Source organism: Mustela nigripes, chromosome 12 (genome assembly GCF_022355385.1).
Source record: "Mustela nigripes isolate SB6536 chromosome 12, MUSNIG.SB6536, whole genome shotgun sequence".
Lineage (NCBI taxonomy): Eukaryota > Metazoa > Chordata > Mammalia > Carnivora > Mustelidae > Mustela > Mustela nigripes.
The window spans coordinates 141517684-141543848 of record NC_081568.1 but is presented as its reverse complement, the minus strand read 5'-3'; the positions used below and the strand labels follow the sequence as shown (position 1 = coordinate 141543848).

At 37.2% G+C, this 26165-nt stretch overlaps 1 long non-coding RNA gene across 4 annotated transcripts in view; it reads right to left on the bottom strand.

The window, feature by feature from the left end:
• LOC132028039 (uncharacterized) overlaps positions 1 to 26165 on the bottom strand; it is a 440338-nt gene that overhangs the window by 319581 nt on the left and 94592 nt on the right. The window contains exon 3 of one of the 4 annotated variants that reach the window (XR_009407334.1): positions 9849 to 9909. The exons of the other annotated variants lie outside the window; for them this stretch is intronic. This is a non-coding gene — a long non-coding RNA (uncharacterized LOC132028039). The remainder of the gene's footprint in view (positions 1 to 9848; positions 9910 to 26165) is intronic. 4 annotated transcript variants of the gene reach the window in all.

Sequence of the window (26165 nt, the reverse complement as noted above, 5' to 3'; positions counted from 1 at the left end):
CCCGGAACTTTCAAAAATATATCTCTTCAAAATCCTTAAAGGGCTCTACTTAAGCATATTCATTAATCCATTTTTTTTTTCTCTATCTTCATATACATGAAAAAGAGAACTCTGAGTTGGTGTTTGGTCTATTACCTCAATTAAGAAGGGGGCCTCATGGTATTATTCTTGCCCCTTCTCCTTTATAAGAGATCTGTTAATTTGTTGGTTTCATTCTCTTAAGAACTTGTTACAGAATTCCAAAGAAAATCCTATTTTCACCAGTGCATTTGTATCTTCAGATGCAAAGTAAAATTCTTTATACCTCCCATGTGTATTGCATCTTCTGTAAACCTGATGAGTCACAGAAAAAAGCACCAAAACTGAGGAATGGATAGAGAGTTTCCCTCATGTACTTCAAATTGTGCTTTCTGGGGACTTAGGGGGAAAATGAGACACACTATTTATTAAAGTAATCTGTAGCAAGGTCTCACTCTACAAAATATAGATTCTATTGGTGCTCATTTGCAACACAGAGTGATCTTAGAATTAATTTTTACAACATCTGGGATACTCTTGAAACCTTTTGGAAAAAGCAAACAAATTCTATTGAAATGCTATCAATTATTAAGCAGTTAAAGCATTTAAAATGTCATTTTTGAATGTTATCCCTCATTAATCAATGTCCTTTGTCGCTTGAAAAATACACGTATCCCCACATCTCAATTTAGAATTAAATTTGATTACTAAATGACATTACCAATGACTTCTAATTAAAAACATAGGTCTGAAAATCCAACCTAGCATTTTATTCCCATGTCAGCCAGTAATTATAAAATTCATGATTTAGCTCCATTTCCTTTTTGTTCTTTATCAAAACATATGCCCCAATTTATTAGACATGATTTAGACTGATGTAGCTTTTACAATTTTATATCATTTGATCGCTATTGTAATGAAATGTACTATAATTTAAACCAGGAGATAGCCATTAATCTTTAAAACAATGATCACTGACAGTTAATAAAATATATTACGTGAAGATCATGCCTTAATTCAACTTCCAATACTGTCTATCACATCCATTCACCTATGTACTTTTTCTTACCAAATAAACAAGAGAATTTACTACTCTTTGGAACTGATGGCTGATCCCGTAAGATTGGTAGTGTAATTTAAGTCATTGATCTAATAATTTATTATAAAAGAGTAAGGCAGTCTCAGTTACACATCCTCATTATGCAACTCTCAAAGATAAGAAGCTTTTGATTTGCAAAGAATGTCTCATGTCACTGGACTCAACCTTTCTAAGTTTTTTTCTATTATGTGTCATATAGTCAAGGGTACATTAATTACATTTCTCCCAAAATTGGCCTTACCCCATGAAATCTCTATTTCTTTAAATATGAAAACTTTCCTCCTAGTTGTCAGGCTTGAAACCTAATTGTCTTGCCTGACTTCTGTCTTTCCTTGATATTTAATCATGCTAACTCTTGTCTTCTCTATCAATTTATTTTTGTTTTTTTCTTTTGTATATAAAATATATGTTTTAATTATAGATTATTATAACACTTGTTATAACAATCATATTTAATTCATATTATCAACTCATTCATATTATATATTGTTATAGTCATCATATAATATTCATATTCATATTATAGTATATGAATAACAATTCATATTATTCATATTCATTAATATAACATTCGCAATCATATTATAATATTCATATTCATATATTATTATTATATCATTTGTATAATATTCATATTATATTAGTCAAAGTAAACATATAACATTCATATTCTACAGGTAGATAGATCTACCACTTTGCAACACTTTGATCAAGCCTTTGCTCCATCTATTTGGACAAGTCCAATTAATTATTTCCTCATCTCCTTACTTCCAAGCTCTCTGCATGCCAATCCAAACTACTTACATGTTAAGCATCCAGCTTCTTGATGTAAAGCTTACATCATTCCCCTTTTTTCTAAGCTCCCCCTCACCCCTCACTGCCTAAAAATAAAACCCACACTCATTAATCCAGCACTCAAGGCCCTCCATGATATGAACCCAAACAACTTCATACTGTTTAAGACACAAGTCATGATGACTTTCACTTAGTGAGGTCTCTACTTTTGCTCCGTTGTACTTGAGTTCTTTGCTATCCCCTACACATTTAACACTTTATAAGCTCTTGCTCTACAATCTGCTCTTCAAGTTACTCTTTAGATTCTCCTTTCTCACATGATGAGGTGAGATGAGGTCTCTCCCATAAATTCTGAAAAACCTTTATGTTTGCATTCCATATGCAACATCATGGCCTTCTGCCCAGGCTTGTATGTTAGATATATAGCCCCCAAAGCAAATGACATCATCACGTTCTTTTCCTTATCCAGTACAGAGCATGCCATAGAGTGAACAGTCCAATAGATATAGAAAGGTGACACAGATGTATTAACAGCCTACATATAAGCCAGGGGTCAGCCAAGTAGGGCCCACAGGCCAAAAAGTGTTCCCCACGTTTTTGCAAATTAATTTTTCGGGGAAGGGGGGCATGGTCATGTGTATTTGTTTTTGTGCTGCCTACCTTTGCACTGCAAAAGCAGAGTGAGGCAGTCACCACAGCAACTCTACGGTACAAAAAGACTAAAATATTTTAGGCTTGTAGAAAAGGCCTTTTACTGAAAAAGTATGCTGACTTCTAATAGAACTGACTGAAAGAAGGCAGGAAAAAAATGAACTTTGAGCGCCTGAAGAGATTCCACAAGGAACATCCGCTCCTGATCTTGCTTCCTTCCTGTCACTACCTTCCCATGACCTGAGGCATATCCACAGGTTCTCTATCCTTGGCTTTAAGCCATCTGAAGCTGGGGTTTTGTGACGTGTTTCTCAGGAGTGCATCTGAGACACCACAGGTAAGCTTCTGCAGCCAATATTTAGAACATCTGCTCATCCTCACAGATGGCCACAGAGAAGCAAGAACTGCCAGTCAGAACTAACGCATAGATTTCACCACAGTAAGACACAAGCTAAGAAGAAGGTACAGAACAGTCCAGACAACAGTGGAAAATGTCCCAATTAACCAATACAAGCCATTTTAGTCAGAAAATTATTCTCCATATGCCACCAGAATACATTTTGCTGATTCATTTTGTCAAAATACAAGTGATTTTGGCAACTTTAAAACTTTTTTTTTTAAGTCTTCTCTAAGTAAGAAATTGAAAATAGCATTTTCTACATAAGAACTGAAATAATTATTTTTGTACTTTTGTATTCATAGTTCCCCAAGTATATCACAGTGTGTTCATATACATATTTATACATAAATCTTGTTAAGTATTCTCATCTCAAATCTAAAAATTCATAGGATTATATATATTCCAATTTGAATTCTGGGTAAAAATTGCATAGCTTTTTTTTTTTTTTTTTTTCTTTTTCGGATTATCCTAGCTACATATAGTTTGATGCTCATGTATATATTCAGTGAATATTTCTTAGGCGCAGTCATGTTCTAGTCATCATGGTAATCACATGGCATAGCAAAAAGAGCACCAGATTTCTAGCAGTTAGAACAGGGTTTGAATCCCACCTCCATAAGCTGAGTGAATATAGATAAGTAACTTAATGCCTTTAAGACAAAATTAAGTTTTTTATAAAATGCAGAAATATGAGGGTGGTTTTATTTTTCTGACTTGTTGTAAGAATTATGTCTGGTAGCTATGTTAGTCTGCCTGGCATATATCTCCTTCAGGCTCCGCCTCCCACTAAAAGTTAGTCCCGTGTGCTGAGCCTAGAGGTGATCAATAGATCCAGTCTGGACCAATTAGGGTGACCTCATCCTCCTGGTAAATTTCCAAGATTAAGCATTTGTCCGAAGTCAAGACAGTCCCAGTCTTATTACAAATACAGTTGGGCCAAATACCTCTTTGCCTACCAGATCATGAAACTGGAAGGCAGCCAATCTGTAGATGTTTGTCAAAATGTCACAGCAAGTAGACAAAGACTATGTGTAGCAGGAGAGAACAAAGCCAATGTAATTGATGGCTGGAGAGAGACTGAGTTCCCTCAGTTCTGGCCCCTAGGTTCCTAGAGCTATCTTGCAGTTCACCCCCTTCCTGCTAAAGCTAATTTTTTTTTTTTTTTTTTTTTTTTTTTTGCAATTTAAACTCTAACTAATACAACATAGAAATCCTTACCAAAGCACAAAGGAAGCGCACAACCAGTATTGATTACCTTATTCTATCTCTGGGCATCTGGGAGTAAGAGGCTGAATAGTATATAGCCCTTGACCTCAAGATGCCTCTGGTTTAGTGTCTTCCTTTTTAGACAGCACAGACTTTGTTTCTCTTACTTATTCTCAACACTTAGTGCAGCGCTTGACACATAGTGGGCAAAAAACAAATACTGAATCAACTAAGGCAGGGCTAGGTAACTATAGTACTGACATAGTAAGTAATATAATCATACGTAAAGACAGGTAAGACCATCAAGAGGAAACTCACCTAAAATGGTTTTTGCAAGGATTAGAGATAAAATATACATGAGCACATAACAGAAAAGTAAGGAAATTGTTGTTAATACAGTAGGTGTTAGTTGTACCCATGATACTCAAAAAGCAACAAATGCCAATGGCCTCTTTCTAGAGTAAAGCAACTTTGGCTCTAACAACTTACATACAAAGTTGCCACAAGGCTTAAGTCAAGCACTGCTTGAACTCCTTTCTCTATGAGATCACACAGAATGCCCAGGTTTCAGATATCCTGCAAGAATAAAAGAGGAGGATCCTGGCCTCAGGTGAGCATCTGCATTACATGAGGTCCCGCACTGCAGGGTTTTGCTCACACTCCTGTCCATCACCACCTCCGGCTACTATCTCTCTGAGTCCTGCCTCAGTGCATGCATCTCCAAGATGAAATACTCAGCCACAGCACTGGTCTACGCCACCTGAATAATCCTACAAACTGTCCTTTCCCCATTCGGATAGAAGCCACCTGCATATAGGAACACACTTTTCCATTGTGACATATCTTTTTTCTTTTCTTTCTTAGGTAACATGAAGACTAACTGCCCAGGAATGATTTAGCCAGATCTTCAAAAATGGCGAATCTCAACCTAGAACACAAAGTCATACTCTTTAAAGAAAGAAGAATTTCCTTCCTTTCCATCTTTTCTCCCTTTCTTCCTTCCTTCCTCTTTCTTTCTTCCTTCCTTCCTTTCTTCTCTCTCCTCCTTTCCTACCTTCCTTCTCTTTCTTTCTTTCTCTTTTTCTTTTTCTTTCTCTCTCCCCCTTCCCTCCCTCCCTTCCTTCTTTCTTTCCTTCCTTCCTTCTTTTCTTCCTTCTCTCCCTCCCTCCCTCTATTTTCACTCCATGGGTGATCAAATAAGAAAAAACTCCTCACATTTTTCTGGCACTTGTTTGTGGAAAAATTGCTCTTTTGCATTAATGTCATTGTTATCGGTGTAATGATGATCGTGGTAAAATGAATTCAGGAAAACTGAGCATAAATGCAGATGTGTTCATGCCTTAGCATGGAAGTATATATATGGAAGAGTACATGGAAGTATATGGAAGAAAATGCCTACTGTGACACCCTTCCCCAGGAGAAATAACACTAGAAGGGATTCTAGTCATTGTCAGTTTGAGTTCAACAGAACAAGAAGATTCCTCTTGTTACTTCACAAACGTGAGATGGGTGTGTTCACATTCTGTTCGGCATGGTAGGTGAGATTATTAGTCTAAACCTTCCCCAAGACAAGGGAAGAAGGCTTGAACACATCAAAATAAAGGAGGCCTGAGTAGAAAGCATTCCACACCTACAAAGAGAATCTGTAGATTCCTTGTTCATTTAAAACCTGACACAGTGGAGGGTTTTCAGGTGTCATCTCATCTTCAATACTTTTCAGCTGAAAGTTTCTTTAGCTGGAGGCTCACTGTCAGCCCACTGTCAGCCCAACCGTTTTTCATGTCAACTGGTGATAAGCAATTAGTGACACATTAATCTGGTAGTGCTCCCTCTCAATCCTAACCCTTCGCTGAGTTTCAGTAGCATTACATAAGCTACATGCACTATGCCTATGCTATCTGGGGTATAAGAGAAATTGAAGATTTCACAATATATGTAAATCAAACCATCATGCTCTATGTCTTAAACTTCTACAGTAATCTATGTCAATTATCTCTCAATACACTGGAAGAAATAAAGGACTAGAATGCATTGAAAGGGACTACAGCCTTTTAAGTTATAATTTATTAGGATCAAGAGAGTCATTAACACCAACAGACTTAATGCATACCTTAACAGAAATTTATTTCTGAGAAAAAGCTCCTCCCCTCGCTCAGAGCTAGGCAGAGGTGTTCCCCCCAAGCAGGAAACATTGCCAAGTGACTCAATAATTATAAATGTAGATAATCCATTAACAACATCACATAGTCTCTATCTTTGGGGCACAGAAAGTGCTTTTAAGATAGGGAAAAAAAAATCTCTGTGTCCAGATATGTGAAAATTACCCAAACCAGCCAAGAGATTGATACTATTCCTTTTAAACTCAATTTTAACTCATTAACTACTTTGCTACAGAAATGAAACAAGAGTATCTAAACTGCAGAGGGATGTACCTTTCCTAAAATTGTCATGGCCTTAAAATAGCCCTGGCTTTTCCATCCTAATGTGCCATTTTCTCTTCTTGTTATAGTTAGAAATTCATGAGATGTGATTAACCCTGCACTATTTTTTCTTCAACATATGTATTATGAAAATGAACTATCAGATTTAAATACATGATATACCTTATAAAGTACTACTTTCTAATATTTAAAATATCTCATAATTGATTGGTTAGTGAGGAAGGAAAATGAAATTGCTTGAGTCCAATCCTCACGTTAGAACAAAAAGAAGCTTAAGACAATGTCATATTCACTAAATATACTAGCATTAAATCTTACTATCCTATTCTTGTTTCAAAAGTGTCAACAAAGAAAGCACAGAATTATCTCCTCCTCTGGACAAGATTTAGATGAATTATAAATGGTACAGAATTGGCATATTTTACCCAAATTTTCAAGACAACTTTGAAAATTAAAAACACTTACTTTTTCAAGATTTTATTTATTTATTTATTTGAGAGAGAGGGGGAGAGAGAAGAGAGAGAGAATGGGAGAGAGAAGGAAGAGAGCACAAGCAGGGGGAGTGGAAAAGGTAAAGGGAGAAGCAGGCTCCCCTGCTGAGCAAGGAGTCCAATGCAGGGCTCAACCCCAGGACCCTGAGATCAAGACCTGAGCCAAAGGCAGACAGAAGCTTAACCCACTGAGCCACCCAGATGCCCTGACAATTAAAAATACTTATTTGCAGAAATTATATTCAAATAGCCTAGCATACCAGATTATGATTAATAAGTGAGATATGTTTGAGTTATAGTTCCTTAAGGAAAACTAACCGTCAAGTCTATGAACCAAGCAAAGGTACTATTTTAATCTATGATCTCCAAGGGAAAGTGAGTTGTTAGCAATCTTTTATATGCACTCTTTTTATGCTGCGATATAACAATCTTTTATATGCACTCTTTTTATGCTGGAAGAAAATATGGCTGTAACTCATGCAAGGACAAAAATAACAAGCTTCTACTTTATCCAGCCACGGGCATGTCTTAGGTTCTAACTGCAGACATCTGCTTTCTGGTAAACATTACCTTTATGACAATGTTAATCGAACCACAGACAATGAAACTTGGGTTTACTTTGGTCAGTAACAGCAAAGTGCTTGCTTGCTTGGCTGACACTTCCAAAAACCACTGCCAGTTGCTAAATCTTAGCTAACACTTAAATAACTGTGGGGAGAGGGGCATAAACATTTGCAAAATATGTGCCGTGCTATATTATTTGCCATATGGACTTGACTCAAAAGGTTATGAATGTGCTTATATACATTTTTAAAATATTTTGCTCTGTCATTACAAATACAGTCTTTTTTAAAAATGTAACCTGAGCTGAACAAGCTCCGTGTATGTGTGCATGTGTGTGTGTGAATGTACTTGTAAAATAAATGTTTACTCACAAAGAATGTGTCACTTAGGCTCATTAAAGCAGGTTTTCATTTAATCAGGAGTATGTTTCTTGAGGGCATTTTAATAAATGAAATTGATCTAGCTTCAGAATATGGATTTAATATTCCCCATAATTTTTATATATAAGCTGGATGGACTATTTTATAGTTTGATCTGCAACTTCTAGTTTGCAATGTGAGATACAAAAGCCCACCAGACAGAAATGCAAACACAAAGAGTCTGCCTTCCTTCCAAGCCCCCACTGCCTGTGCTTTCTATGTTAAAGAATGTGCTTGAGAGAGTCCTGAGCAGAGAAGTGCACCCGACTCAGTCCTGTTTCAGTGCCCTGACTATGAGAGTGGCCACTGGCTACAGAGTGGAAACTGGTCTGAGCAAAGCATGGCTAAAGAACAATAGCTAATCCCGGATCCCCTACCTGTTTTTGGACTTGTGCCAGAGCACGATTTCACCCGGAGTAGTAGCAGTTGTTCAGCTTTCAATTCAGTTAAAATTAAACTCAGGCTAACTGACCGTGGCACTCAGGATCAAAGGTCTTACAATTTCTTCCTCTAGCCATTCTCACAAGTCAAGGGTGGCAATGGGATCCAAGTGGACTCTTTTAGAAAGAGCCAGAGCCTAAGATGCATGAACAGGTAAAAAAAAGCCTCATGCGGATAAGGGCTGGATCTGTTCTGCTTTTTGCTGTAACTTCTGCAATAAACTGGAAACCATAAGCCTGTAGACATTCCAATATTCGGGAGGAAGGAAGGAAAAATTTGGCATGTAATGCCCTCAGACTGTGCTCTATCCACTGGGAAATGTGTCTCTAATGAACAGTGTTGTAAACAGGGTGGCTCACTAAGAAAGCTGCTTCCAGAACATAATAACTAGGATTCAATCCCTTGTTCCAGGTATTATGAGGCATGGCAGAATATTACAGCCCAATTTAGGCTTACTGTGGAACTTATATTCTTCCAGAAGAGGTGATTTGGAGCTCTTTTAACAGCTTGTTCTAGTGAGCCAGACACACTGATTCTCATTCATCTCATCCTAGTAAGAGGCACTCTACAGGTCTTTATTTTCTCTGCTCTCAACCAAACATTCAGCCACTCTGCTGCACATAATGCCATTGGACCATGAAAAGGGATAGTAAGAGTGCATCTAGATCAAGTCCTCTAACTCTAGATCTCAAAGGGAAGAGAGGAGATACGTAATATCACCCTCTTCCCTCCTAGATAAACCCTAATTTCCATGTACAATTTGGCCAACCTCCTCCGCAGAGATTTATATGCTGAAAATAGAGGACTTATTTTCCTCTATAAAACAAGTGTTTCTTTGACATTTACCACCTCAGTTAACATCCTCATACCTGTCATACTTGTCCATTGTTACATAAGAAACTATCCCAAAACAATAAATATGTATTGCATTACACAATTTCTTAGGGCCAAGAGTACATTCATAGCATGGAAGTAGATTCCCTGTGAACCTGGTAAACTGAGCCTCCAAACAAGACTGCACCCTGGCCAACAGCTTGACTTCCACCTTCACTAGGTATTCATTTATACTCTTTTTTTTTTTTTTAAGATTTTTATTTATTTATTTGACAGAGAGAGATCACAAGTAGGCAGAGAGGCAGGCAGAGAGAGAGAGGAGGAAGCAGGCCCCCTGCTGAGAGGCTCCCTGCTGAGCAGAGAGCCTGATGTGGGACTCAATCACAGCACTCTGAGATCATGACCTGAGCCGAAGGCAGCAGCTTAACCCACTGAGCCACCCAGGCGCCCCTTCATTTACACTCTTAATGGCAGGTCACAGTCCCTTACCTTAATGAGCTTTTGCACAGAGCTGCCCCTCAAAATTGCAGCTGGCTCCCCCCAGGGAAATCTATGAAAGAACAAGAGAAAAGACTCAAGATGGAAGCCACAGATATTCTTGACCTTATCTTGGAAGTGACATCTTTTTACAGCATCAGCTCAAAGTTCAGAATCATCATCTAAATCAGTGTCATGTGTCAAGAGACTGCTTGGATGGGGTCCTTTTAACCATCCAGAGAACTGTGCAGCCAGAAAGATAAATTGTCTTCCCCTACGCACACCAATGAACAATACAGGCACAAGGGAAGGATAACTGCATGGGACACTCTTGATCGAAGAGGGAGAATATGGAAGGCAGAAGGCTGTTAGTACTCCAAAGGAATTCTGAAATCCAGCCTGGCAAATGTTGGAGGTTGCTTCATTAGGTCTCAAGATCTAGAAATCATTTTCCTTCCATAGCTCTTGGTTCCACCTGATGGACTCTCCCTGTGTCATCTTTCCTTTTTCATGAAAGGTATCATGTATCAGTGACTAACCAACTTTCTCAGTCCACTTCTTGCCAGTAGAATTCTGGAGTCTAAGAATCTTTCCTCATTCTTAACATTTTGCCCTCTTCAACTCAAGCTGGTGGGCACTTCTACAGCATTTCTGAAAGAGTAGGACCTCCTTGGAATTCTCTTGGCTGCACTCTATTAAAAACCATACTCAAAAATCTCTTTGAGAGAAGCCCTTCCTAACATCTCTGTTCTTGGAGATCTGTAAATAATACCTTCATTCTCCTTCCTGATACACCAACTTCGATCTTTCAGAGATTAAAAAAATTATTTTACAGTTGTAACCTTGACTTCGTCTTTGGAATGAACATTTCTGGCTAAGTCCTGGATTTAATCTTTGCTTGGAAGCTGTTTCCTAATTAAGCATTATCAGTCATCTACCAAAGCAAGAAATTTTCAAAACATCAATTTCTGACTCTTTTACAGCTTTCCTTCAATTTACTCCTTGCCTCTTGGATTTTACCAAAAGCATCAACAAGAAATTAGATATCACTTCTACCATTTCACATGGAAATCATGCTCTTTGACCTTTGCCAGATCATTCAGCTAGCTCATCAAGCACATTTTCTACTTCCCATGTTACTGTGGACAGCAGTGTTGCTAAGTTTCTGCCACTAAATAATAAGTATCCCTCTCCTCCATTTTCCAATCACATAGACCCCCTCCTGCAAGCCTCCAGGGGCCACAGCCTTAACTGAGAATATGAATTTTCTATTAAAAACTACTTTAATTCACTTTATACCTTCGCTAACACTCTCCTCAAAGCCTGCTGCCTGGTCCTGTTTTGAAAATACTCCCACATTTTAAGTTTTTGTTTTAATAGTACCTCACTTTCAGGTACAAAAATCTGGTGGGTTTTTTTGTTTTGTGTGGTTGCTGCTGAATATTTTCAAAGTGTTAAAAAACATTATTCTAGGCACTGTTTGTACCAAATGGGTTAGGAATAAAATAATCCATATTCTAAAATTTTAGTCTGAGAAGTCCTAAATAATAAATCACTTAGTATTACATACGGGCTTAAATATCTTTTCATAAAAGAAGGGCAGTGACACCTGATTGGATGGACCAAATAAACTAATATATGTGAAAGGGCAATGCCAAGCAAGCCCTTATAAATACCACTAAGTTGTAACCAAGAGGTTTTAAATGAGGGCGACCCCTCTGGCTTCCCTGGTCCAAGAATCAGTATTCTGATCTAACATCTGCTTGTGTGATCTATTTCTATGTAAAAGAAATTATTCTACAAATTTAGTAATTTAAAACAACAAAAATTTATTAACTCTTTGGGTCAGGAATCTGGATGCACCTTGCTGAGGATTCCTGGCTCAGGGTCACTCATGAGGTTACTCAGGGTCACTGTTGGTTGTGGAAGCAACCTCATGTGAAGGCTCAAATGAGAGACCTTATTGCTTACACAATTACTGACTTGCCTCTCTAGATGGTTCCCTCATGAATGGCAAGTGATTTTTTTCCAAGATAAGCAAACCAAGACAGAATACCTCAAGCAGAAGCTATGATTTTTATAACCTAATCTTAGAAATGACATCACATCACTCTCACCATAATTTATCCATCAAAAGCAAATGAGTGTAGTGCACCCATAAGAAGAAAGAATTATGTAAGGAGTAATGCCAGGGGATAGAGATCATTTGGGGTCATCTTAGAGGCTACCTACCACAAAAAGTAAAAGAGCTTCAGAAATAATATTTTCACTGAGAAATGGATATATATCTTAATTCAACTAATATCATCAATATAAGGTTTGAAGAGTTACATAGCAGCAAAATGAGTCAAAAAGAAAAACATTATAAAATAGGAAAAATTTCAGGGGTGCCTGGGTGGCACAGTCAATTAAGTATCTGACTTTTTTTTTTTTTTTTCTTAAGTATCTGACTTTTGATTTTGGCTCAGATCATGATCTTATGGTCAGGAGATTGAGCCCCACACTGGGGTCTGAGCTCAGTGCAGAGTCTTCTTGAGATTCTCCCTCTCTCTCTCTCTCCAACTTGTGTGCTCTCTCTCTCAAATAAATAAATAAATCCTTTAAAAAACATTAAAAATACCATAAAAGAAACAAAGAGTCCAAATAATAAAGACTATCATTTTGGAAAAAAAATATAATGTTTAAAAAAAAAAGCCATCTGTTTGAACTTGACCCTGAAATATTCTCAGTCAAGTGGTAAAGGTTTAATAACACATGATTACTTTATATTTTTTTAATACAGGGTCAATTATACCATATGGTTCTGAAGACCGACACTTATAGACTATAGTATGTTAAAAAAAATTTACACACCTCCCCTTACAAATTTTAAAATTGATAAATACTAAAGTCTCAAGAATTCATTGTATTTCTAGACATATTTTAAATATTACCATACTTGAAATATAAAAAGTCATTACCAGAAAGCATAAAGTTAGAAATTGTAAAGAATAATAATTTCCCTTATTTTAATATGGTAAACCAAGAAATACCCATACTTTTAATTAAGTATGTAACAGATAGTCAAATATATTGTGAAAAATGATGGAGAGCAATAAACAAAATAAAAGTACAATAAAAACTGTGTGGATGGGAGATGAGAAAAACACATAAAGGACATAAATTTATCCATTTCTGAAGATAGGAGTTTGAATATATTTTCTAAAGTGATAAATCAAGCAAGAGAACTGTAAATACACTGTTTTGTTTTATAATTATGATGAAAAATGCAACTAAGGATGCTTATGAAAGATGAAGGGATGAAATTAGGAAAGCTAGCAATGGTAAGATTTACTTTTCACTCAACACTATTTTAAAATGCTTGTATTGCTTTTGTATAAGTCTCTGTATTTTTTTTATAATAAATCTGGAAATAAATAAACAGAAACAGTGGGTGTTATTTCTAGGCTAAGTACCTTAAGAAATTGCTCTAGCTTTTAAACCTCTGTTGTATCTAATCTCCAAAAATGGCTTCCAATGGGCTTGCTGGTTTGGCCCTTTGACTTCTCTCTAATAGAGCATGACCAGAGTGAAGTTGTATGATTTCAATGGTTACACCATGAAAAGTCTTGCAAATTCTGCCTAAATTTATGGAAATTCTGTCTCTGGAAAGTTAATAGTTACGTAATCTGTCTGACTTATCTCAGACTACCATGCTGTGAGGAAAGTCAAGCAAGATATGTGGCCAAGCCATAAGAAGAAAAAGATGCTCATCCAGGAATCCAACTGAAGTCTTAGTCCAATGTGTGAATAAAGAGACAATCATGAACATCTGGTCCAGATGAGCCCTTCAGACGTCCCCAAACTCAACTACATGAAAAACTTCAAGTGAAAGTTGAACTTTCACTGCTCCTGGTCAACCAGCAAAACCATGAGAACTAGTTGCTATTCTAAGCTACTAAGTTCTGAGGTAGTGAGGTGGTTTATCATGCAGTAATAGATAAATAATCTTAAAAAAAAATTTGGTTATTTATTTATCTGACAGAGAGAGATCACAAGTAGGCAGAGAGGCAGGCAGAGAGAGAGGAGGAAGCAGGCTCCCTGCTGAGATCATGACCTGAGCGGCTTAACCCACTGAGCCACCCAGGTGCCCCAGGTAACCAAATTTTAATCCAATTTTGGTCTGTACACACTGAATCAGAAGAATGAAAATCCACAGCACTATTTTAATAGCCCATGGCATCAGCCTAGGACCATGAATGCATAATGGCTACATCACACATTGCATGAGAGCATGTAAGCTGAGGTAGTTTGTCAGTGACCCATTCTTGTGCACGTTACTACAAGAGCAAGTCAACACATTCATCTTTGGAGTCTTCTTTCTTATGCTGCAATGGACTGTGCCTTCTTTGTGGATTAATTCTTTCTTTGGTTGTTAATGTGGTCACTCATTAGAACAGAGGCAAACTCTATTACTGAATCTAGTTTCTGGTCTAGGGAATGCTTAATCTTTGAAATAATCTAATCTTGCCCTAGCAAGTTGCTAACTTCATATATCATATGTTCATTTTGTGCCTTAACCCTTAGAGTTTGAGAGCTGTTTTGCTGGATACTAAGTATTGTCACTGGTAATATAAAACCATCCATCCTAGGTTTTCATTTTAGACACATCATCTCTGAAATCAAAACAGAGCAAAACAAACAAAACTAAAGTGAAATATTAATATATGTCATATTCAAAGCAGTACCTGAGAATTTAAATAAATGGACAAACTCAAATAGATAAATCTCAAATGTAAATTTGAAAAGAAGTAAGTTTCTGTTCAGTTAAAAAATAATATAAAACTCCATTAAAACAAGACTGCTGTTTCTTAAAGGTACTTATTTTATGGATCCCTAGTGTGAAATAATTCATTAAAGCATGTAGTAGAGAATATGTCTTGAAATATTTTTATTTCAATATTCAGGGCAACGAACTTCATTTATGTGAAACCAGGGAACTTGGCTATTAAAAAGATGTAAAGCACCACATGATGTTTACAATACAGTTTTCATTAACCTCCAATTCAATTATTGCAATAGAGATGAATTGGTACTGCAAATGTGACTGTGTATTTCCTGACTTATCCATAATTGTCCAAGAACATCATCTCATAGGAAAGTAATCCTGAATCATAACCAACAAAGCACCAAGTTCATTAGGCTTTGCTTTTTGTTTTCTTTGCTTTCCATATGTGACGTTCCATCATGTTTTTGTTATGATGAAGAGTTGCTGTGTCTCCTGAACCTGAGGCATCCTCACAGTTCTCAGATCTCAGGAAAAGCCCTCCCCTCTCTACCCACCCCTAGGAAAGGATGGTACAGAGAAGGAACCAGCCTAGCGAATTATTTTTTCTCAGATGCCTCTTTGAAGGAAAAGACAGTATTCAAGGAAAAAAGTCTGTGCCTGAATATTCCATTTATTTCAAAGGGTCTTAGTCCCTCAGAATCCAGCACAACAGAAAATGGAGAGATGATGCCAGAATAGGACCAAACTCAAGATATTCAGCACTTTTGGCTGCAGCTATAAATTCCTGAGAGATTCTGACAGGATTTCCCTAGTCAGAAGTTCATTCATTCATTTATTCATGTATTATTTCAGAAATATTTTTTGAGAAACAACTAAATACTAGGCATTTATTTTAGATGGATAATCTAGCTGGAGATAAAAGAATGAAGATGATATAGTGGTTGCCTTTAAAGAGTAAGCAGCTTAACAAGGGGTATAAACAAGTCAACAGTCAATTACAATACAAAGAGGGTTAAGGGAGAAGACAAAACATAGTCCTAGTGGAAAAGGACAGATTATTAGAGAATTACCTGAAAAAAAAGTTGCTGCAGTGATAACACCAAGTCATGTATTTTAACATCAGAATAGACTTAGAAATGATTTAGACAAACTCTCACTATTTTTCCAGATGAAGAAATTCATATGGCTCACACGTCTCTTGTCTCTTGCCCCATAAAAACATCTTTACACATTTTATTCCCTCTGCCTAAAACAGTCTTAAATTCCATTTCTTCTCTACTTTCCCACTTAGAGGACTCAACATTTCTTGTCTAGAATATATAAAAACCTCCCTGTCATTGCCCTGCCCATGTTCTCCCCTTGTTCCAGCCAGTTCTCTGAAACACAGACATCTATATTCTGAAAATACATGATTTTCCTACTTTAAAACACTTCTAGAATCTTAACTAGCCCCAAAATAAAACTAAAACTAGGATCCTTAGACATAATTTTCTTACTTCAGCTAAATATATTCAATATCCTTCTATCCACTCATTTACTCATCCGTCCATCCATCCATCTGTGTATGTGTGTGGGTTCTCTGCTTGGCACCAACAACATAGAGATTGTATCAAGTTTCCATCCTTGAGGTGTACTTGGCTCAATGACCTCAAAATATTTCTTCAGCTTCATTTCTCACCGCTCTCCCCAACTGCCACTGACATGGTAGACATACAGATATCTACATCCTATCGTCCTGCCATACTAACGTTCTCATATGTCCCAAATACTCCTTCATGATTCTTCATCTATTTGTATGTGGTTTCATCTCTTGGGATATATCCATGTTTACCATCTAGGGAATATCATAAAACTCTAGGTTATATGGAAGCTCTGCAAATCCAGTTCATCTATGGCCTCTGTATGAGCTGGATATTGCTGTTTTTAGGACTACTCTACAGATTCAAACACTTAGACCCCGAGTGTGAAGACTGGTCTGAGTTTGCACAGCTACTAGAAAGAGAGCCAGAATGTGGGCACAGGTGCTCTGATTTCAAATACAGTGCCCCCATCCTGTGCAACCTTTTTCAATGCAACAGTCATACCCTTGAATCCAAGTCATTAATCTGAAGTACCAAAGAATTTGTCTATTTGCCACGTCTCAGGGGTGGTTCTAATGAGTGTCACCTCTAGATGCTTTCTGTCTTTAGGGAAATGAAGTTTTACTGGGATAAACAGTGGGTTCACACCCAAGGACTTTTATTTCTGCTCTTCTGTTCTCTGACAGCAACTCTTCACAACAGCATGAGCATGTTTCTATTCTGCATCCATTTCTCTACCCATAAAATGCACGTGGAGCTAATTACATCATAATTCACCTAGACTGAGTCATGTGAAGTTCTACATACATTTCTTCCCTCTGTCCCTTCCTCAAACTATTACCTCTACCCAAAACACTCTGTCTCACATAGTACCTTCCTTCTCCCAGATAATGCTTCCTCCTCCTTCCCATCAGAATCTAGCATGAGATTTAGCACAAAGGATAGGATCAGTGAAAAAATGTCAAATGAATGACTTTATATCATTAAAAGTTTTCATGTGGAGTTTCAACTTTATTCTGTGGGAAATTAAAGTGTACCTTCTGACTTGGCTTTCCAATATCCCGTCTGGTAACAAGAAAAGATGTGAAAAGAGTCCCTTATAAAAATAAACAGGGATGAAAGGGATAAAGGTCTTATCTGTGTAACCTATTTTTAATAGAAAACCCTAAATTCTAAGCAAGAATATACTTTCGAGATGAATCTTTGAACCTAGCATTTTTTAAGTCCAATTTTATTATAACTGCATTCTTCAGTTTAATGGCAGGTTTTGAATTTGTTATTCAATTTACCTTGTAAAAAACATCAGGAAAATTTCACATATCTATAAATAGAATTCTCTGAGGAGAAGGGCTTTCAGAAAGATACGACTGTATTTTACAAGCCAGCACAAACTGCTTAAGGGAAATTCATTAAAATTTATTTCTAACTTCTCTAAGAGCTCTTGCTTTGAAAGCAATTAATTTTACCTCAGAAATCCTTCGGTTGTTTTGGTTTTTTTTTCCCTAATTTCACTTACCATTTCCATCCTGAGTAGGACCTGTCTAGAGCAATGTGTATGTGACTATTTTCTGGGATGACAGTGATATTCTGTACCTACAATGTCTAATTAGTTGTGGCTTTTAAGTCCTTGAACTATGGCTATAGTAACCAAAAAAACTGTATATTTAAATTACTCGATTTGAAAAAAATTAAATTTATATATAAATAACCATATGTGACTCTTGGCTATCATACTCAAGAGCAAAGATCTAGCATTTGCTCTTTCCCCAAACTTCTAAACTGTAGTCAGATATCATTTTTGGGTATCATTTTCCAAACCGATAAACAGGAGCTTTCCAAATGGGAAGTACTGTGTATTATACTGTAGATGCATACTCTAGAAGGATCTATTTACTTTATTTTTACCTCTATCTCCTTTCGAAAACAATCACAGGTAACTTTATGTATATACGGAACATATATCCTTCTACAGATAATATAAATTTATATAACCAACTTGCCACCAAATTACTTATAAATCCAGGAAAAACCCTATGTATTGTATAATTACTTCTCAATCATCTAGCAGAACATTAAATTTAAAATATGTATATATCAGGGCACCTGGGTGACCCAGTTGGTTAAGCATCTGCCTTTGGCTCAGGTCATGATTCCAAGGTCCTAGAATCAAGGCCCACACTGGGCTCCCTGCTCATCAGGAAACCTGCTTCTCCCTCTCTCTCTGAAGCTCCCCATGCTTGTGCTCTCTCTCACACAAATGAATAAAATCTTTAAAAAAATAAAAAACATAGGGGCACGTGGGTGGCTCAGTGGGATAAGCCTCTGCCTATGGCTCAGGCCCTGATCGCAGGATCCTGGGATCGAGCCTCACATCAGGCTCTCTGCTTGGCAGGGAGTCTGCTTCCCCCTCTCTCTCTCTGCCTGCCTCTTTGCCTACTCTTGTTCTCTCTGTCAAATAAATAAATTTTAAAAATATATAAAATAAAAAATATAAAAATATGCATATATCAAATTTGCTACTATAAAAAAAGTTATGGCTTAAAGATTCATGATACCATAGCAGCCTATAACTAGGAAATTGATCCAGGCAGGAGAAACATGAAGGATGAGACACCCTTACATTAATGAAAGTGGGGTGGAGGGTGTAAAGGAAGCATTCCAGGCAGAGGATCGAGCATGTGGTAATGTCCTGGGGGCAGGCAGGATCATAACTATAAGGAAATGAAGTTCACAGTGGCTGCTAGGACCCAGACAATGCTGAACCTTGTGGGCCATTTTAAGGAGCCTTCTTTCCTTATCAATGACAGTACCAGAAGCCATCGAGAAGATTCTTACCACTGAAAAGATCACTTTGACTTCATTGTACTGGAGTTCAGTGTCAGAACTTGTTTGTAGGTCAGCTAGTTAGGACGTTATTTTCAGAAGTACAAGAAAAGTGTGCTAAAGTACCTTGAACTATAGTGTTAGCAATGGGCACAAAGAAAAGTAGATGGATCTGGGAACGCCCCAAAGATGGAGACAGTAAGTACAGTGAAGCAAAGATAAGCATCAAGGTGACTTCTAAGCAGCTGACAAACTGGCTCAATGGTGGAATTATTTACTGAAAAACTATCATAATTTTGTTTTAGTGCACTGCTGGACAGGGATAGAAATGATGAGTAAATTGGTGATGTTCTACCATGAGATTTCTACAAGATGGATAAACATATCAGCTTTGTACTCTGAAGTGAGAAGGGAACAAGAGATAATAAAGTGTGAATCAGCTGTGTATTGCTAGAAATTAAGGAATGGACAAAATTGCATGTAGGATAGGAAGTGCAGATTGTCTCCAGCCAGGTGAAAATCTACGCAATGGACAAAATTAGAAGAGGAGTCTGGAGAACATCTAAAGAAGCCATTAGAAGTTAGGGGAGGGAGAAGACCAGGAGGCCATTGCATCACAACAGCCAGTGGAGAAAACTGTATACACTTCCTAACTCATAAATAAGATGTGAGATGGTTTAAAAGTGCATTTTTAAAGAAACAGGATTAAGTGCAAATAAAAGTAAATTGATCTGGAATAACACACGGGTGAGAAAATAACATAACTCTGGGAGGAGGTCATTTTTCATTTTATGGAGTTGTTTATGGAGCTATTCACTTGCTAAATACAGATAACAAATTCGGTTTTGAGTTCCTTCATCTCCTATAGCATTCTCTCATGTGTAAAATAGGGACAAAATAGTACTTCTCTCTAGAGCTACTGTGAGACAATGTCCCTCAAGCCTGCACATGCTCAAGAGCAGATCCAGGGTAATCACGGCTTGTCTACATAGCAACACTAGAGCACCAGTCATGGTGCTGGAAGATACCGTATCTCAGACCTCATCATAAAATATTTTGGGTGTTCTCTTTCACCAAGGAAAGAAAATCTCTTGGGCTTCTCTCTGCATTTCCAGTGCCCGATACATCAGCAGACTTAGTGACACTGGTTCATTAAAATACCTCAAGTATTCCTTTGGATTTGCTTCCCTATAATTTCAAATATCTGTTCAGAACTTACAAAAAGGGACCGGCAATGATGCATGAGCTAATGACTTATTTTGGCGATAGGCGTGAAAGTTTATTCACAAATGAGTGTGCTTTTTGCAGTTACAACCAGTTGATGATAATGAAGCCTAGTCTATTAGAGGAATATTTCATGTTCACTAAACTGTTCTCTCTTAGAGGCTGGATACAGGGGAGGTGAAGTCTTTGATGAGGGAGCAGGAGGCTGGCTGAGGACAGAGCAAAAGCTGGCGCCTTGCACCCCCCCTCTCCACCCGCTCCCCTCCGTAATATTGTAGCATTCCTCAGGCACCCCTGACTGCCATAAACGATAAATAGTTAACTTGCAGAGATCACAATCCTGCAGGACAGGAATCTCCCTTGCTTTACAGATGTCCTAGAGATCTACAAACAGGGAGGTTACCTTATCAATAGCACAAATTTCCAGAGGCAAATAACTCTCAGTTCCTGAAGCCCTAATGTCTCCCTCCCCATCATAAACGAAACTGGAGGAGGCTGAGGTAGAAGGGAATGTAAATGATAGCAGGATCATAACACCCCACCAAGAATCTCCCAACTATCTTGATGTTAATGGCTGACCTAAAGATGACATTGATCAAGCCACAAGGGCAAGGCCTTCCCCCAGGCATCCTGTAGGCCCTCTTTAACATATGAAAACTCTGCTGAAACCTCCCTTCCCTTCACAACCCCCCAATGGCAAGGTATATAACCTGCCATCCCTCAAAACCCGGGGCAGCCGCAGCTCTTCCTGCCCATGGGTCCTGTCCACGTGCTTTAATAAACCACCATTTTGCACCAAAGATGTCTCAAGAATTCTTTCTTGGTCATCGGCTCCAGACCTCGGCCCACCGAACCTAACCTAGGTTCTAGAACTTCATCATTTTTACCAGTGCAAAATCCTGAAAATTTTCCGAAGTCATTTTCTGAAGAAAGCCAATTACATAATTAACCCGACTAACATGGAAGTGTGTGGGGGGTTTTTTTTTTTTTTAATGATTTTATTTATTTGACAGAGAGAGACACACAAAGAGAGAGGGAACATAAGCAGGGGGATGGGAGAGGGAGAAGCAGGCTTCCCACTGAGCAGGGAGCCCCACAGGGGCTGGATCCCAGGACCCTGAGACCATGACCTGAGCCAAAGGCAGACGCTTAATGACTGAGCCACGCAGGAGGCCCTGGAAGTGTGTTTTTAATTTGTGTCCCAAGCTGATGTCTGTTTAAGACCAACTTCTCCAGATAATCAGGACTGAAATATCCAGGTAGCTTCACGTCCCCTACTGGATACTCTGAAGACTCAATACCTCTTCTTCTTCCACGTCTTCCTCCCAGTAAAAAAGTGGCAGCTTAATAAGAAGAAAGCTATAGTCATCAACCAAACCACTTAACACATTAGCAATCTGTTCCAAAAGGTTTTGAGTTCCTTCACAAAAACAAACCCACTGGGCCAACCTAGGCTACAATCAGTTGATCAATGAATACTGACTGAATATTTAGCACAATACTGAGCAGAAAAATTACCTGAAACCTTAAAGTAAAAATGCCTATTAATGTTATCATTTATTATTTACACTACTTATAAGTACTTTGCAACTATGATGACATTTAATTTTAAACATCTAAAAATTAGATACTGAAGTGTAAAGTCACTGAGTAACTTGCTCAGGGTTACACCTTAGTGGTTGAATGAGGACACACTCCAAGAATTCTGACTCTTGGGACCTCACCTGTAGCCAAGCACCTCCTCAGGGCCTGAGTACCCAAGCACATTTTATCCCAAAAGCCATGCTGCATCTCTAACTATATGGTATAGAGTGTAAGTCAGAAAAGTTTCACAATACTTTGGATATGCTCTGAAAAACTATTATTTCATCTGTCCCTTCTGAGATCTACAATACAGAGTAGTCTCTGAATCATAACAGATGGGTTTGTTTTGCTTGCTTTTTTCAGGTTGCAAATCTTCAAAGGAAGAAAAAAATTTTCCTTTATATTTGGCTCTGAACTTGAATTCAAATTACTGTAATAATGACAAATATCAATCACCACCTGTGGCCTCAACTAGAACTGTTTATAGGAACTGTTTTCAACTATCTAGCACTGTTGAAAACAAGGCACTCTTTTATCTATTTTAAATTCAATAGTGTGTGTCTTTGGGGTGCACATAATAAATGCTATTTGGGTTATAAAGATTGCAAGCATCAATCACAATTTGATTTTTTCTATTGGACATTGCATATGGGTACCAAAGCATGAATTCACCTGTTTTAAGGTTGTTAATGGCATTGAAAATTACTCATGACATGATCAATGCTACTTGAAATGTAATATATTTTTACATTACATTAAATGTAAGCAGAGTATATAATCCTTGCTGTATTTTGCCCAGCCCTTGAACCATCATATAATGTTTTATAAATACAATAGCTAGCAGGGTTGGTATGTTATGTACAACTTGTATATTATCAGAAAAATAGTCTTTAGGGGCATCTGGGTGGTTCAGTTGTTAAACATCTGTCTTTGGCTCAGGTCATGACCCCAGGGTCTTGGGATGGAGCCCCATATCAGGCTCCCTGTTCATTGGGGAGTCGTCTTCTCCCTCTTCTCTCTGCCCTTCCTCACCCTCCACTTGTGCTTTCTCTCTCTCTCAAATAAATAAAATCTTTTAAAAAGGAAAAGAAAAATAGTCTTTAAAAGCCCAGTTTATTCATTTCTTTAAATGTGAATCATTTGTACTAGCAGGTGAGGCTAGGGAGTATGTAGTATGGCAAGAAAGTCTATCCGTTTTATTTCTAGAAAAATCTGGAAAGTATAGGTAAGTCATTAAAAGAAAGCAGTTACAACAAATCTACACCTAAAAATATCAACGGTTAGCACATTAGTGTATAATCTTTATTATGGAATACTCTTTATCTGTGATTATCCATCATTGGAAACTAAAGTCACCCATGTCCTAATGAGAAACGCTGAACAGAACTGGAAAATTCTTTAGCATTAGCAGATATTTAAAACTATACATAACCCAGACCTGAGGACAGTGGAAGCACTGCTGTCCTTTTAGAACTTTAGAAGTAACACAGGCTTTATTATCTACATAAATAATCCCTGAAGTATATATAGAATCCCACAGGGATTCTGACTTTTTCAGGATAATTCTCTTGAGAAATACGGGATCCAAACCTGAGATCAAACAAGATCTTTGTAAAAAAACTACTTTGTAAGGTAAGCACCTACTACCTTTCAATGGCACTTTTTCTAAGAGAATTTAGTTTTTCATTAAAAATGTTTTAAACCATCAGTTCTTTCTCTGAAACCAGAGATTCATTTCAGAGGGACTCATGAAACAACTATAACAGAACAGCACTGGGTTCTGTCTTGCTAAAGCAAATACTCCCCTATAACTCTGAATACTACCTTGTTCCAACAATGGTAGTCATTTATCTATTATTTTTGTGGTAACTTACTGATACTAGAATTGAGTTTTCCAAAAAGAGGTCGCTTTAAGGAGAGCTCAGTGTACTAACTATAGTCACCCACCTCGGTGACTGGCAAAAGAAGAAATACTTCAGTATGTCCCCAGATAATGCTGACTGATAAAACCAATTAATTAATAAAAACTCTGGTAGGAACACCTGGGTCACTCAGTCAGTTGAATGACAGACTCCTGATTTCCACTCAGGTCATGATCTCAGGTCCTGGGATTGAGCCCTGAGTCTGGCTCCACTCTCAGCAAGGAGTCTGTTTGGGATTCTCTGTCTCCCTCTGTCCCTCCCCATCTTGGTGTTTGCTCTCTCTCAAATAAATAAATAAATCTGAAAGAAAGAAAGAAAGAAAGAAAGAAAGAAAGAAAGAAAGAACGAACGAACGAACCACGGGTAAACTCTGGCTCATTCTTAGACTAGGTTTTTGTGTCAGTCTCCATTTTCCTTAATCTCCTTCTGTAAGATCTTTCTTTGACATTTGGTCCCGCCATCAAAATGCCACAAATCTATTTACTAATCTACTGCTTCAAATATGACCCTGATTACACAAAAATGGCTGGTATGTTTCATGACTGCCACGTTGGGATTTCCTCTTCCCTTGCCAGTGTAGCTATTTGGACAGAAGGGTGGATCTGCAATAGTGTTCATCCAAAGTACTGAAGGCATGCTACTGATGATAAATGATCCTGAGTACTACAAAAAGCAAAACTTCCACTTTCTTTAAGCAATTGCTGAGTTACATTTTTTATGTGATAGCTATGATATGACATCAATTATATGTATCCGTATGCAAGTGTGTTAATATATGTATTATATACACACACCCCACACATATATACACACACACATCTATACCATGTATATAAATATATGGCTAAGTATATATATTTACATTGATTAAAATTCACTTATTAAATAAAAAGTAAGATAATTCAAGTTAAATAAAAGTGCAATTTCTCAATTATAGCAAAGAATTCTAATGATAGCAGCTAACACCTAAAGTTCATAAAGAGGGGCACAATGGTGGCTCAGTCAGTTAAGCATCCCTCTCTTGATTTTGGCTCAGGTCATGCCTCAGGGTTGTAAGATCACACCCCACGTGGGGCTCCATGCTGAGGGTGGAGACTGCTTGGGATTTTCTGTCTCCCCTTCCCTACTTTCCCCTCTAACAGGGGAAAAAAACAAAAACAAAACAAAATAAAACAAACAAAAAAACCCCACCAGAAACCACATTATACTACCTTTAGCCTACTCATCTTACAGTGTACAGTAACAGTATCTGTAAGTAATATGTTGTTTGACTAATAGTCTCTGAAGAGAATATAAATGCTACAAAAGAATAGGGTACTTTGATCCTTGTTTCAAGAATATTTATTTAATCCTCATATATTTAATGTTATTCTATTGTTTATATTTTTATCCTCTGTTTTATCTTTTTTTTAAAGTTAACAGTTTTATAAATTATGTGGCATAATACAAAGGCAATCATTTTGCTATGAGATAAGGACAGAATAGATTTGTGAAATCTTGAGACACTTTCATATACAGGTTAATGCTAAACTCTCTATTAATAATTTAAGTTCAAATTGTTGAATTTATCATTCTACACTTTCTTGGGTTCTTTCACTCATGAAAGGATGCCAGGTGATTACTGGGTTTTTAGGGTTTTTGTGTTTGTTTTTGTTTTTCTGCCCAGTGACTTTTGTGACCGGGGCAATGGTTAACTCAATTCAATGGACTTTATTTCCTCATCAAAATGTTCATATAGCTGTAGTGCTTCAGTGAAGTATAAAGCAGCAATGAATCTGTCTAAGCATGAAGGAAAAAAACAGTAAGTTCTCACAACTAAATAATATAAACAAGGTCAAGGTCAAGGTACTAAAATTCGTACTTTTTTTTTTCCTTTGAAAGAATAAAAATAAAAACAGGGAAAACTCAGTTAAAATTACTTTGATACACTGAAAACTTATATTGCACAAAATTTTTTATACTAATTTCATGACAAAGACATTTTTATTTCAGAAAATAAATACCTATTAAGGAACTATAAAACAAATTGATGTAGTGTACTGAGAAGATCCTGGCTCATAGCCTGAAGGAGACTAGGTCAAAATTTCCAATTTACCAGCTAAATATCAAATTCTGTAACTCCTGATCACTGGCTCTGTATTTACAATAACAAAGTAACAATAATGACATTGAACATCAAATTCTACAACTCCCGATCATTGGTCCCTTTTTCACAATAACAAAATAATAATGATCTCATAAGGTTAGAAAGGATTTCTATATCTATATATTGGCAGGCTGTAAGCATTTGAAAGCATAACAAAAAATATCCACCAATATTACCCCCTCACAAAACAAAGAGGGGAGGTAAAGGATATAGGAACTAAGTAACTGAGTAGAATATTCTTTTTTTGGTTAAAAATTGAATTGAGAATAAGTGGCCAATAAA